This window comes from Pan paniscus, chromosome 1 (genome assembly GCF_029289425.2).
Source record: "Pan paniscus chromosome 1, NHGRI_mPanPan1-v2.0_pri, whole genome shotgun sequence".
Classification (NCBI taxonomy): domain Eukaryota; kingdom Metazoa; phylum Chordata; class Mammalia; order Primates; family Hominidae; genus Pan; species Pan paniscus.
The window spans coordinates 43859409-43873848 of record NC_073249.2 but is presented as its reverse complement, the minus strand read 5'-3'; the positions used below and the strand labels follow the sequence as shown (position 1 = coordinate 43873848).

The window sequence follows — 14440 nt, the reverse complement described above, 5'->3', positions numbered from 1 at the left end:
AGATGCAGAGGGGAAGTTCAAGGTGCCTCAAGTGCACCTCAGACTAACTCCCCTTAGCACTGTCCCAGTGGGACGCCACGTTCAGCACGCAGGTTGCTCACTCACTGAACCAGTGGCTCTTGGAACCTTTTGAGAATTTCACAAAAGTTCCTTTCTCTCAAAAAGAACAATAGCTAGTGTTAATTGTCCTCTTAGTATGTTCCAAGATCTATGTTAAATTTATATACCTATCCCATCTAACCCTCATCATGGCCCTATGAGAAGGGTGCTATATTACCCCCATTTTACAGATGAGGAAATAGAGGTACAGAGTGCCAAATAATTTGCTCATATCACATATATAGGACTTGAGTATGGCAGATTGATTCCACTTGAACATGTTAATTTGTAGAGATTCTCTCTCTCTCTCTCTCTCTTTCTCTCTCTCTCTCTCTCTGTCTCTCTCTCTCTCTCTCTCTCTCTCTCTCTCTCGACAGGGTCTTGCTTTGTCCCCCAGGCTGGAGTGCAGAGGTACGATCTCAGCTCACTGCAACCTCCGCCTCCCAGCTTCAAGTGATTCTCCCAACTCAGCCTCCTGAGTATCTGGGACTACAGGCATGCATCACTATGCTGGGCTAATTTTTGCATTTTTTTGTAGAGATAGGGTGTCACCATGTTGGCCAGGCTGGTCTCGAACTCCTGATCTCAAGCGATCCACCTGCCTCTGCCTCCCAAAGTGCTGGTATTACAGGCATAAGCCACTGCACCCAGCTGAGATTCTCTCTTTAGAAACATACAGTCTCTGCTTCTCTATCTCACATAACACACACATACACACTCACAATGTTAGCATATAATGTTATGGGTTTTCAGACTCACTAAAGCCCTGCAAGGACCCTCTTCTGCTGCTCAGGGATATAAAACTCCCCCATTTAGGAGGCTGGAATCCAGACTGTGAGGTGCCTGAGGGCAGGAAGTATGGCAGTCACCACAACTACTGAATTCAAACACCACTTAATTAGTGTTTACTGAAGGAAGGAAAGGGGAAAGAGAGGGAAAGAAGGGAGGCAGTGAGGATGGGCATGATCCCTGCCTTCAAGAAGTTCAGAGGTCTGGCGGCAAGGTGCTCATGCCTGTAATCCTAGCACTTTGGGAGGCCAAGGCAGGTGGATCACCTGAGGTCAGAAGTTCAAGACCAGCTTGGGCAACATGGTGAAACCCCATCTCTACTAAAAATACAAAAATTAGCTGGGTGTGGTCGTGGGTGCCTATAATCCCAGCTACTTGGGAGGCCAAGACACAAGAATTGCTTGAACCCAGGAGGCAGAGGTTGCAGCGAGCTGAGATCACGCCACTGCACTCCAGCCTGAGCAACAGAGCGAGACAAAAGTTCAGAATCGAATTAGTCAGACAATCTATTAATATGCAAAGACAAATGAGACTTGTAAATAAGTTCAAAAGAAGAGAAGAGCCATCCCCAGTCCAAGCAGGATCCATTGTGCCAACTGGATAAAACCCCTGAATACTTACTGCAGGAAGTCAGGCAACGGAGAACCGCTGGTCCAGTGGGGATTGGGGTGGTGCGGGACTAGTTGGGCGACCCAGGTGGTGGGCTTGGAGCCTTTCAAGAAGAATTCATTAAGGGTGTACACAGTGTTCCTGACGGCAGCTGTGTTTGCTTTCTCTCCAGGGAGGGGGTTGGCAGTGGGCAGGAGGGAAGGGCCAGGAGACCGGCACGGTCCTTAGCTCCTGCCTCCTTTCAGCTCAGCCAAACAGCTCAGCAGCCACCAATTCTCCCAGTCTCCCTCTCCCGCCTTCCATTCATCCCTCAGCCCACCATTCAGGCCTCTGCCCTACTCCCATCTCCAGAATTGCCCTTGTTAAAGTCACCAATCTAGGGCTACCAACCATCTCTGTCTGCCCAGGACTTTCAATGCTAGAACTGGGAGAATCCCAGGCAAACTGGGCCTATGGCCACCCTACCAATGGCTTCCTAGTTGCCAAATTCAATGATGTCTTTCAGTCTTGCTCTGTGGGCACCTCCTGACTCCCCTTTCCTTTCCAACACCTCTCTTCCCCTTGCTCCTGTCCTAACTTCTGGTCTGCTTGTTCTCTTCTTCCTTCATCAGCTTTGCTTCCTCTGCCAATTCAGTTCTGCCGTGTCGGTTCTGTAGACCAGTGGCGCCTAACCTTTTTGGCACCAGGGACCAGTTTCATGGAAAACAGTTTTTTTCACCGACCAGGCAGGGAGATGGTTTCAGGATGATTAAAGCGCATTACATTTAGTGTGCACTCTATTTCTATTATTATTACCTTGTAATATACAATGAAATAATTATACAACTCACCATCATGTAGAATCAATGGGAGCCCTGAGCTTGTTTTCCCGTAGCTAGATGGTCCCATCTGGGGGTGATGGGAGACAGTGACAGATCATCAGGCATTAGATTCTCATAAGGAGCATGCAACGTAGATCCCTCACATGTGCAGTTCACAACAGGCTTCGTGCTCCTATGAGAATCTAATGCTGCCACTGATATGATAGAAGGCAGAGCTCAGGTGGGAATGTGAGTGACTGGGAGCGGCTGTAAATACAGATGAAGCTTTGCTTGCTTGCCTGCTGCTCACCTCCTTCTGTGTGGCCCAGTTCCTAACAGGCAGCCAGGAGTTGGGGACCCCTGTCCTAGACCCCGGTGAGCACCTGATATATACTAGTCCTGGGCATACAAAGCCTAAAGATGTAGTCTCTGGCCACAGGAAGCTCTCAGCCCAGTAAAGGAGGAAGACATGGAGCCCCCAAGCACTGGGAGGCACACAGTGAGAGAAGTATGTCGAACAGACAGGCTTCCGACTGGGGAGTGATCAAGCCTGTGTAGACAACACTGAGCCTGTGTGTGTCAAGGAGGCAGTGACTCTTGAGCTGGATTTTGAAGAATGCATAGGAGTTTACTAGGTAAGTGGTGAAGGAGGGAACCTCTCCTATAGGTGGGAACATGTGCCAAGGCATGAAGCAGTGAAACATAGTGGTGTGTACAAGAGAAGTACTCATAGTTTGATGTGGCTGGACACAACAAGAGAGGGAGAAAATCAGGATGAGCTGACGAGGGAGGCAGGGGATCCATATGCCATAAGGGAGTCTGTGAATGAGCACAAGGAGGCCCATAGCTCATGAAAATGAACAGAAAATGTTGTGCATATGTGTTTTGATTCCTCAGATTTCATCAGATTCTGAAAGAGGGGTTGGGGACTCAAAGGCCTCCTGTTGGGGAGCTACTGGAATCAACTGGGCAGAGGAGGAGCCACTGGCAGACTGGCCAATGGCTAAGGTTAAGGCCTCTCTGGCATCTGTCTGAAGGAGGGGTGTGGGGCCTGGAAGCTAAAGGCCAGTGGGCCAGTGGGGCCTGCGGGTTCAAACCTTGGCCTTCTTCCTTGGCCCCAAGCAAAGTCTTTCCCGGTCAGCCACCTCCAGAGCACTTGTCTCCAGGCCCATCCAACAGGCCTCCAGAGCATTTCTAAAAGTCTTCACCAAGATGTTCAACTGGCTCCTCAAGGGCTACCTGGCTACAGCTGAAATCAGCACCTGTGCTTGGCCCATGGCAGATATTGAGTAACTACTTTCAAACTGAACTGAGATCCAACTGTCCAATGAACTCATGAGCTGGGTTTTAGGGTTTGGTTTTAGGTCTTCCTGGGGATCAATCAACTCTCTTGGTCCAAAAGTCTCAAAATTCTTAAGGTTTCCTGAAAAGAAAATCTACGGTTCCTATCCCTATCTATTAGTTGAGAAATAATTTCATTACATTTCACTATAATCCAAGTAGGAGTCTTTGACCCCATTCTCTAGGTGAGCAAACAGAGACCCAGGGGTAAAGAATGGGCTTAGAAAGCCCAGGTAAACCAGCTGTCTCTCCTCTCCCACCCTGCATAGGGGTCCTCTCAGTGGCCCACCCCAGCCAGTGTGGCCTGCAGCCTCACCCCAAAGACTCTTCTAGTCTTGTTCCTAAGGACCACTTTCCCATTTACACCAGCTTTGTGTGCTGATTCTGTTGTCATGGCAATGCATCAACCTGAAGGGTGTGGGGTGTGTGTGTGTGTGTGTGTGTGTGTGTGTGTGTGTAAGTTTGGAAGGCACCGCTGGATGTAGTGGTGGGGTTCTAATTGGTTTGATAGTTGCTAGGGTCAACTGGTCTGTGATTGGCTGACTCTATTTATGGGTCCACCCTGTCCTAGAACCCTCTGGGGATGCAGCTGTTGCCTCATCTGAAGTCTAGAATGGTGTGTGTGTGTGCGTGCACGTGCATGCACATGTGTAAACACATGCATGAATGCACACATGCCTGTACTTTCACCACAAATAGCGAAGGGAGGATATGACACTTGGTGCAGTGATAAAGCAGAAAGTCCCAGGCTCTCTGCTGGAATCACACTGCTACAGGTAAATGATATTTTTCTCCTAATCATCCCCACTTCTCATAAATCACTGGAAAACAATGGCCTAGGTTTAGCCAGAGGAGGAGTAAGAATTGGCTCAGTCTAGCCAAGTCCTGCTGTCCCAATGACTCACAGACCTCTAACTAGCTAGGCCATAATGGGTCAGTCCATCTTCAGGTCTCTGCTGCCAATCTCCCTCCTGCCTGCCAAGGGCAGGCTGTTGAGGTGAGTTTCTCTGTTCTCACTTAGCTTCTCATTTCTCATGTCTTTACTTGATTCCTGGAACCCTAAAAAGGGCCCTCTGGACAAACACTAATGATCTCATACACATGCAGGTCGTTCTACAGTGTGCAAAGCACTTTCACAGTCACCTTTGCATTTAGTTCTCACATCCTGAAAGATAGGTATTCACACTATTCCCCTTTTGCTATAGAGGAAAACAGAGGCCCAGAGAAACAAAGTGATTTCTGCACCTTAGGGGCGGAGTCAAGTCTCCGGCCTCCCAAATGTCCCTGCAGTGCTTTCAGAGACTGTGCCTGCTCGGATATAGGGCCAGAGGGGAAGGGAGCCCCTGACAATGTGCAGAAAAGAGATTCTCTGTTGGCTGAACTCTCCCTGTCTGGATGCTGTGCCTCCCAGGGGAAAGCGGGGCGGGCTTGAACTTTGGTTTTTCAGATGCTATTCAAATGCACTGCCCACACAGTCTGCGAGGGAGAGCTGTTTCCAGCTTCCCTGCTCAGCCCTCAGGCACCCAGGGACGCCTGTCCTATCTGCAGAGCAGTGGCATGTCACTGGCAGCGAGCAGGAGACAGGAGCAGAGTGGGCAGTGGGCTGAGCTGCTGCTGGGGCCACCATTGTCATGCTGCTCAGGCCTGCCAGCATTACACTGCTACATGGCTAGGGTGACCAGGGCCTCCCGGGGATGCCACAGATCCATTAGACTAGCAGAGGGGAAGGGGGCCGCAGGACCCACAGGGGATGGGCCCCAGGGGCTGGGGTGCCAGGGAAACCCCCAGCTGAGGGTCTGTTGTCTGTCCCTCTGCAAGGAGGGAGTTAATGGGCTGCAGAAAAGAGAAACAGCATTGATTGGGTGCCAAGTTTACATCTTATTGAAACCTCACAACAGCCCCATGAGAGAGGGACTATTACCATCTCCATGTTATGGACAGGAAAGGAAGTCAGATATGTCAGTAACTGCCCAAGGTCACACAGTTTACGTGGCTTTAAAGCTCAAAGTATTGCTTGGTAAGGCAGCAGGGAAGGAGCCCCTCCTTAGTGGAAGTCCTAGGTAGTGCTGCTTCTACTGTGTTTGGCTTATTGCAAGATGCACAGAAAGAAAGTTGGCATCGGAGGGCAGGGGACACCAAGGGGTTCAGAGGGAATTTTTGAAATGGTACAGATGAGAAGCAGAAAAATTAGGCTGACCCAAAGAGCACACATACACAGGCCACTGATGTGTATGACTGCGTATCATGGACTCCCTATCCAGCTAGTAAGCCCTGCCCAGGGTCACTCTTATCTGGTTCCCCCCTCCCCCCTCCCATCTGCACTTGCCCTTTCCTGGGGTGGCCAAAGCTTGATGTGCCATTCTCTGGGCTCCATATAGATGCCCACCTGCAGTTCATCCTCTTCCTTCAACCCTGAGAAGCAAGACAATGCTTCAAAACTGAAGCTTTCAGAGATTCTGAAGCAATCCCATGTGGTGGTGGTGGGGCAAGGGGTGATGTGACAGGCTCTGAGCAGGTGGCTGGCCCTACATCATTTCAGCTGTCATCTCTCCTCTGTGGAGCTGTCCCAAATTCTCTTGGGCAGAGTTAAGGGCTTCTTCCTCTGCTCAGCCCATATTGCCTTGGTAGGTGACTGCCTCTGCATATCTTTCTCCACCTGAACAGTGAACTACATGAGAATAGGAACTCAGACTTAAAATCATCTACCCAATGCAAGGATCCAGTATAGTCCTTGTCACATAGCAGGTGTTCAATAAATGTTTGTTGAATGCATGAATGATGGTAATTATATTTACTATCTATTGAGTTCTCCATTATGAGCCAAGTCCTATGCCAGGCCCTTAGCATACATTACCCTAATATGTACAACAACCATACAAGATTGATTTTAGCAACTTTGTTCTACAGATGGCCTCAGAAAGGTTAGTTCGCTTGCCTAAGTTCACAGAGCAATCTAAGGAGGTGCTGGGAATCAAGGCTCACTTAAGAAGCTCCAAGGTCCCACTCAGCCTATCACATCAGTGCTTCCAATCTTGACACTCTTGGCTCCCTTATCTTCTAGAATCCAATAGTCACAAGGCTCCATGACCCTGTCTCCTACCTATCTCTCAAATCAGTTCCCTCCTCTCCTCCCTGCTGCCGCTGTGTGGTCTAAGCTCATTCTCATTTTCCACTAGGATCAGCCTCCACGTTGGGGGTCTTCAGGACCCAGCACCTGCCTGCCTCTACAGTGTCACCTCCACCCCAGACTTTAAGTTCTGACCTCATGGAACTGTGGGTCCATATTCTGTCACCCCTGCACTCTGCACAAGGGATTACCCCTCCTGGAAAAAACAGGGAAAACCCTTCCTCCTCTCTCTTGTCCCCTCATCCTGTAACCCTCACCTCAAGCAGAACAGCTCCTCCCAGGCATCCGTAACACTAAGCCCCCTCCTATAGCATCCTAACTGTTTGCTTCCCTGCCCCATTACACCATGAGCTTCTTGAAGGCAGGGACTGGGTTATATTCATCTTATGTGCCCAGAGCCCTGGCTATCATTTGGCACATAAGAGATGTTGAGAAAGTGTTTGTGGAGACCTCTTGACTTCACCCCCCTAGTTCCTTGAAATTCTACCCTTTGGCCCCACTCTCTCTAATCCGCCAGTAAACAGTTCCTTAGCCATAGTCCTTCTCCCTTTCCCTCCCTGCCCCTTCCAAACCTCTTTATGGCCTCCTGCTCCCCAGGCTTCTCACCATCCACTGGACTACAGAGCCAGGCAGGTTGCTGCACACCTAAAGGCTCTGGATCCATGCACCCCGACAACACTTGGCAGTTTCATTTTTAGGAAGTGCTGTGCCCAGGATATCTGCATGCCTTGGCAGAGAAAGCGAGGTAAAAAAAAAAGAGTTGGGAGGCCCTCTGTGAGATGTCAACTACCCACAGGTCACTTTCATGCATGGGCCCAGTGTCTTCCTTCATTCTCCTGTCTCCAGCTGACAGTGGGACCTCAGGCCCATGTCTTCCAGAAGGAAACTGTTCTATTCTCCACAACTCACAGTCCCCAGGGAAAGGGTTCAGGTAGAAGCACATGTACACTGTGGAGCATCCCCTCCTAAGGAGACTTTCCCTGTGGGAGACCCCAGACTGCAGCAGCCAAGCCCTCTGGTAAGGCAAGGGACACAGACTGCCTTGATGAGGTGCCATAGAGCCAAGGCACACCTCCTCTCCTCACCGCCCTCAGGAGGAAGCAGAGATGAGAGGGGCCTGGCGGTGGGGCACTGTGCCCTTCACCCCCATCCACAGATTTTTGTTTTGTTTTTTTTTTTTTTTTGATCCTTGAAGTCAGATGATGTGGGTGCAATGGCCATTGGCCTGAGTTCTAATCATGGCTCGCCACGAACTCTTGTGGCACTTTGGGCCAGTTCAATTGCTTTGCTGGGCCTCAGTTTCCCCTTCTGTAAAATGAGAGTGCCACTAGCTGAACTAGCCATTCTGTAACCCTTCTTGGATGATTCTCAAATATCCTGTGGAGTTTAATTCCAAAAGGACACGTTGAATTATCCTTCGGGGAGGGAAATGTGAATGATGGCTGGTAACAAGGGCTTCATTCAGGTCCTGGAGAGGTGGGAATTTTGTCCGGAAAGGTAAGTGACAAGTCCCACTGGATAGGGTAGAAGGGGAGCCCGAGGGCTACTATTGTCAAGAAAATGACCACCAAAATCTGTCCACGCACATTCGTTCCTAGGGCGCCAGGTACAGGGAGGTACCTAGGAGAGGTAGGAGCACCGCTTTTAGAGATAGGCAGGCACTCTCAGTGTACCCCTGGCGCCTTGGTGTCCTGGGGTGATCCAGTCCAGAAGGCCTCATCCCCTAGCCAAGGCTCTCAGGGCCGGTTTTAGAAACGAAACAGGAAGAGGCACTTGGACCCTGGTTCCCAGAGTGGGAGAAAGGGGTGGGCACCCGGGCAGAGGGAGCCCTGGGGATTGGTAGCGGCTGTGGGCAGGGCGGGAGGGCCGGGGGCGGAGTCAACTTGTACATGTGAAAAACTCTGGCGGGGGCCGGGCATTTTCCTTCCTCCTCCTCCTCCTCCTCCCTCCTCTTCCCCACCTTCCTCCACTCCCTCCCTTCCCCTCCCCTTCTACCTCCTCCTCGGCCAGCTCAGGTTGCAGCTTCTCTGGGGAACTGCTCACCTTTCCGGAGCAGGGGAAGCTGCCCTGCGCCCGGGAGGGAGCGGGCGCACCGCGGCCCCCAGGACACGCGCTGTGAGTCCCGCGGGCGGTGCGCCGGGGAGGAAGGGGGAGGTCGGAGGAGGGGGCACCGCGGCGCCGGGTATAAGGAGCAAAGGTAAGCGGAACGGCTCTTAAAGGCGCAGTTTTGCTTTTGCCCTGGGGCGAGAGGTTGGAGGGAAATACCGGAGCGGCGAGGGGAGAGCAGAGATCACGAGGCGTGATCTGTGTGATACTGTGTTGTGTGTTGAGGGGTGGGGGGTGCCCTCGAAAGGCCACTCGTAAGTTCCAGGTGCTTGAGAGGGAGGGAGACCCCGCGCCCCCTCAGGGAGTCTCCATCTGGGATCACTTTGGCCCCTGGGCTCCCGTCTGAACCCTACAAAGCAAAGTTTTCCACCCAGTCCCGAACCAGGCGCTTTCTAAGCTCCCTTCATTCTGGGAAGGGCAAGGGTCAGGAGTCTCCAGGGACCAAAGGACCCGAGAGTGTGGGGCCACATCGCTGCCTTGAAGGGCTTCCTGGGCTCTGGTGAACTTTCCAGAGCGGCAGGCAGGGGGTGGGAGGCCGGAGCCCTGGGAAGAACGTGGAAGGACACGTGAAGCCCTGCAGGTCCCAGTTCTGGGGGAGGCAAGGGTCGGGAGAATGCTGCTGCTTCTCTCTTTCCATCCCGGAAGACCAAAGGGGCAGTGCCCCCCTCCACCCCTCATCAGCGGGCGACAGAGGGTTAATGCAGCAGAGGGAAAGGAGCCTGGGTGGGGCGGGGGGGAGTGGGCGGTGACCTGTTGGGCTAAGGAGATGTGCCTTGAGGATTCTGCTGTAGTTGAGGGACACCATCAGGAATCTGAAATCCAAAATCGGGTCTGGACTGGAGGCCTCTGTTTTCGCCCTGTGGGGGGCGGGGATTCCCTGAAGGTGTCTGCAGACCTTGTGCTGGGTGGGAGTTGGGCTGCAGAGACAGTGAGGGGTTTTCTGTGCTGCAGGGTCAGCACCCTCCTAGGCACCAGCCCTGCCTCTCTTCATTCTCTCTGGGCACCTCCCGGCAGTCGGGGTGGGAGGATTGACACCGTGGGAGTGAGAGGCCCTGGAACCTCTTCTGCGCTATCTGCTACTGTCTCCCCTTCTTCCCCACCCCTAGCCCAGCCCTCGGCAGTTCCCCAGCTGTGGCCTGGGCCCTGTGACTCACTAACACCGCCGGCTTGCCCCTCCTGTGTCAGCACCCAGTGAGCTTCGGCATGTTCGCGTGGCATTCCCCACCCGGGCATGGGCATGCAGCACATTCCTGGACACGGGCCTGAGAGGATGCCTGGAGCGCCTGGTGGACTGGCACGTCCTCAGAGATCCCCTGCCTTTAGCCTGGCCTTGGGAGGGGCCTGGGAAAATGGTGCTGAGGGTGCTGAGGGTCGGTGGAGTACAGGGTGACACTGGCTCCAGGTCTGGGTTTGCATCCTGAAGGCGTTCCAGAGAGAGGGTCACCTTGCCACAGCAAAGCTGCTATCTCGGGTTACCCTTTCCCAGCCACCTATTGTGCAGCTGAGGAGGCTGTGGGGCTGACCCCTCCCCCACCCTTAATCTGGGGTGTACCTGACCATTGGGTTCCCAGGACTCTCCCCACTGGGTCCCCAGGACTCTCCCCATACCCTGCCAGGAGAATGGAAGAAGCTCTCCACACGTGCCAGAAGTTCTTCCCAAACTTATCGGGGGTGCCAGAGGCAGAGTAGACAAGCCTTAGTGGCCACCATTTGTTGAATATCTACTCTGCGCCAAGCAGTGCGTCACAACTTTATGAAGTAGGTATTGTTATCATCCCCATTTTACAGGTGAAGAAACTGAGTCTCTGAGAGACCAACTTTCCCAAGGTCACACAGAGGTGGGATCCAGCCCACTGCCCTCTGACCCCAAGCCCCTGCTGTCAACCCCTGCCCCATTGTGGGGAGATTCCGGCCCACTCTGGAGTTCTCTGGTCTGCGTCAGTCCTCAGGAGAAGGAAGAATGGGGGTGGTGCTCCAAATATTGAGGCTCCCATCTGTCTGTCCTACACTACGCAGAGCTAGGCTTCTCCATGGGGCACAGGAGAGAGGGCACCAGATCTGAGGAGCAAATAGGTTCTTGGTCTGAGATCTCGTGGGATCAGGTTGCCAGCCCTGCAAACCCCCGCTCAGGTCTAGAGGACATGGAGCTGCCTTTCAGGGTGCATTTGCTTCCTCTACAGACTCGGACTCTGTCCTCTGCCTACTTGGGCCGTCCTGCACTCGGGAATGCGTCCTACACTGTGGGGCAGAGCCCGGCTTGACTCTTCCCGGTTCCTACCCTAACCAAGCCTCTACTTTCTGGGATCACCCTGTTGGGACTTTTGTCCAGCATCTCCATCTACCTGTCCTCTGATTCCTTCTGTTCTTCTCTAACTGAGCTTAAGAACTAAAGGGGAGGGCAAACTTCTGGCCTTGGTGGAATCCAGCTCCAGCATATAGTAGCTATGTGACCTTCCCCTCACTAGCACACTCGTGAATTTCTCCCAGCATCCGTTCCCTCATCTGTAAAATGAGGATCATAATAGAGGGCTGTTATAAGATTTAGGCCGGGTGCGGTGGCTCACGCCTGTAATCCCAGCACTTTGGGAGGCCGAGGTGGACGGATCACGAGGTCAGGAGATCGAGACCATCCTGACTAACATGGTGAAACCCCGTCTCTACTGAAAAAAAAAAAAATGCACAAAATTAGCCGGGCGTGGTGGCGGGTGCCTGTAGCTACTCGGGAGGCTGAGGCAGGAGAATGGCGTGAACCCGGGAGGCGGAGGTTGTAGTGAGCCGAGATTGCACCGCTGTACTCCAGCCTGGGCGACAGAGCGAGACTCCGTCTCAAAAAAAAAAAAAAAAAAAAAAAAAAAGAAATAATGCACAGTGCCTGGCATGTAGCAGAGACTAAATAACTGGTAGCTATAGTGGTTGGTGGTGCTTGTTTGGAAAGGGAATTTCCTGGTGATTGCACCAGGGCTGGTCTAGAGACCAAGGTAGATTTTCCCAGCCCCATCAGGCCAAGCCCTTAGTTAGACAGAATCTTTACTGCTCTTCCAGGTTAGGGAGGAGGGCTCTGTGTAAGAGAATGGTGGTGGTGGTAGGGGAATGGGTTGGATGGAAATCTTCCAGGAGGGGCCAGGAATCTGTGCTGTGGGGGCCCTACCTTCTAGCAGTTATGAATGAGGCAGGCACTGGGAGCTGGAGAGGCAGCAGCCTCTTGCTCTGAGGGGCCTCTGGCAGCGCCTTCTTTCCCTGAGGTAGGAGGACCCTCCCCTGGTACTTAATTAATTGCAGTCCCTGTTCTGCTCTGTTGTTCAGGGTGAGTGGCTGGCCTGGTTCCAGGCCCACCTGATTAGCCCACCTTTGGCAATAAGTCACATTTCTCTTCCTCAGCTCTGTGTCCCACCATAACCCCTTACGTCCCCTTCCCTGGACTTTTCACCTTTGCCCTCCAGGCATTCCCTGCTGAGTGGGCACTTTCCCACATCCAGGGGGTGGGAGCAGACCAAGGTTAATCTTGTCCTGGCTCCCACAGCTGCTTACACACACACACCTGCATGCACATGCACACACAGGCTGGGCTCACAACAGCTCAGGCCAAGGGTCTGGGATCCAGGATCACTACAGAGCTGGTAGCTGGGCCTGGCTGGAGCTGGCCAGTGGTTCAGCAGCAAGTCTGGAAGAGGAAAAGCCGTGGGCGCATCTCCGCCAGACCTCCTGTCTGAAAGAGAGCCCATCTGCTCCTAGAATCTCCACAGCTACATCTGCAGAGGAGGAGGGGTAGTGAGGCAAGTGTGAGGTTTGGTTTTAAACTGAAAAGGGAGGTGGGCGGATTGCTTGAGCCCAGGAGGTCGAAACCAGACTGGGCAACATGGCAAGACCCCATCTCTAAAAAAATACAAAAATTAGCCAGGTGTGGTGGCACGCGCCTGTAGTCCCAGCTACTCGGGAGGCTGAGAGGGGAGGATCGCTTGAGCCTACGAGGTTGAGGCTGCAGTGATCCATGATTGCATCACTGCACTCCAGCCTGGGCAACAGAACAAGAACTTGTCAAAAAAAAAAAAATTGAAAAGGGTCTTAGGCCGGGTGTGGTGGCTCATGTCTGTAATCCCAGCACTTTGGAAGGCCAAGGCGGGTGGATCACTTGAGGCCAGGAGTTTGAGACCAGCCTGGCCAACATGATGAAACCCTGTTTCTCCTAAAAATACAAAAATTAGCTAGGCATGGTGGCGTGTGCCTGTAATCCCAGCTACTCGGGAGGCTGAGGTAGGAGGATCGCTTGAACCCAGGAGGTGGAGGTTGCAGTGAGCCAAGGTCGCACCACTGCACTCCAGCCTGGGCGAAAAACAAAACAAAACAAAACAAAACAAAAAACGGGTCTTGAAGCAAAGCTCCCTGACAGCATGAGTAACCCTGAAGAGACTGGACATCTTGCTCTGGGAGACATGGGCCAGAAATTTTGAAAGGACTATGATGAGATCCTCTTTCCTGGAGCTCTTGATAATGGTCCCACCTTCTGAGCCTCCCTACCCCCACCATTAAATAAAAGTCTTCCCTAGAAATGGTGGAGTCGGGATAGACAAGATGACCCAATAATGGCTGGCTGGTGCACTCATCATTATTTATATGTTGAGTGTATGTCTCCTGTCCACCATGGGTGGAGGCAGTTTATGGACTTTGGGGTCAGTTCAGATTCTGCCTCTTCCACTCAGTAACTGGTTGCCTTAGGTTAAGTAATTTGCTCACCCAGGTTTCAGTTTCCTCATTTATAAAATAGGAGGATAATACTATTATCTCATGTGATTGCGAGGACTCCAGTGAGATAATGTCCACCTAGTAGCTCTTTGCTTTACCTGATGTCATTATCAAGGGGTGGTGGCAGAGTTAATGGGCTACATTTGGTAGTTCTCAGTGCCTTTGGCCCCACTTGATATTTTTTTCTGAAATCAGGGTCCCTGCAAACATCAGGGATCAGCCCCCAAATTGGGAAGAGAACTCTATTCTTAAAATGTTTCTGGCCAGGCACAGAGGCTCACACCTGTAATCCCAGAACTTTGGGAGGCCGAGGTAGGTGGATCACCTGAGGTCAGGAGTTCAAGACCAGCCTGGCCAACATGGTGAAACCCCATCTCTACTAAAAATACAAAAATTAGCCAGGCATGGTGGCAGGCACCTGTAATCCCAGCTACTCCAGAGGCTGAGGCATGAGAATCGCTTGAACAAGGGAGGCAGAGGTTGCACTGAGCCAAGATTGTACCACTGCACTCCAGACTGGGTGACAGAGCAAGACTTTGTCTCAAAAAAACAAAAAATTTCTACCCTCCCTCACTCTGAACACTGTTCCCCATCTTATCATTATCGAGGGAAATTCAGAGCTCCAGAATGATTACTGCCCTCACACCTTGCTTCCCTAAAGAAGCCTGCCCTTTTCTGCCTGGGGAGTCTCCTCAGGAACCAGACCTTCTTCTCTTCTCTGGCCCCAGCCACCCAGCACCCCGGGCTGCGGGGTGACCAGCCCAGGAGGTGACAGGGCTGTCCTTCCCACATCCTGGCAGGACCCACTGCCTGGAAGCAGGTGGGCGGT

The 14440-nt window shown here is 52.3% G+C and overlaps 1 protein-coding gene across 6 annotated transcripts in view; it reads left to right on the top strand.

Annotated features, from left to right (window-relative positions):
* The first annotated feature begins 8663 nt into the window (after positions 1 to 8663).
* The window catches only part of CDK18 (cyclin dependent kinase 18), a 28197-nt gene continuing 22420 nt past the window's right edge, over positions 8664 to 14440 (top strand). The window contains exon 1 of one of the 6 annotated variants that reach the window (XM_055109094.2): positions 8664 to 8880. The gene's annotated coding sequence lies outside the window, so the exon portion shown is untranslated. Of the gene's footprint in view, positions 8963 to 14440 lie in introns of all 6 variants that reach the window. The other 5 variants (XM_055109091.2, XM_055109110.2, XM_057301503.2 and 2 more) reach the window with 5 other exon arrangements.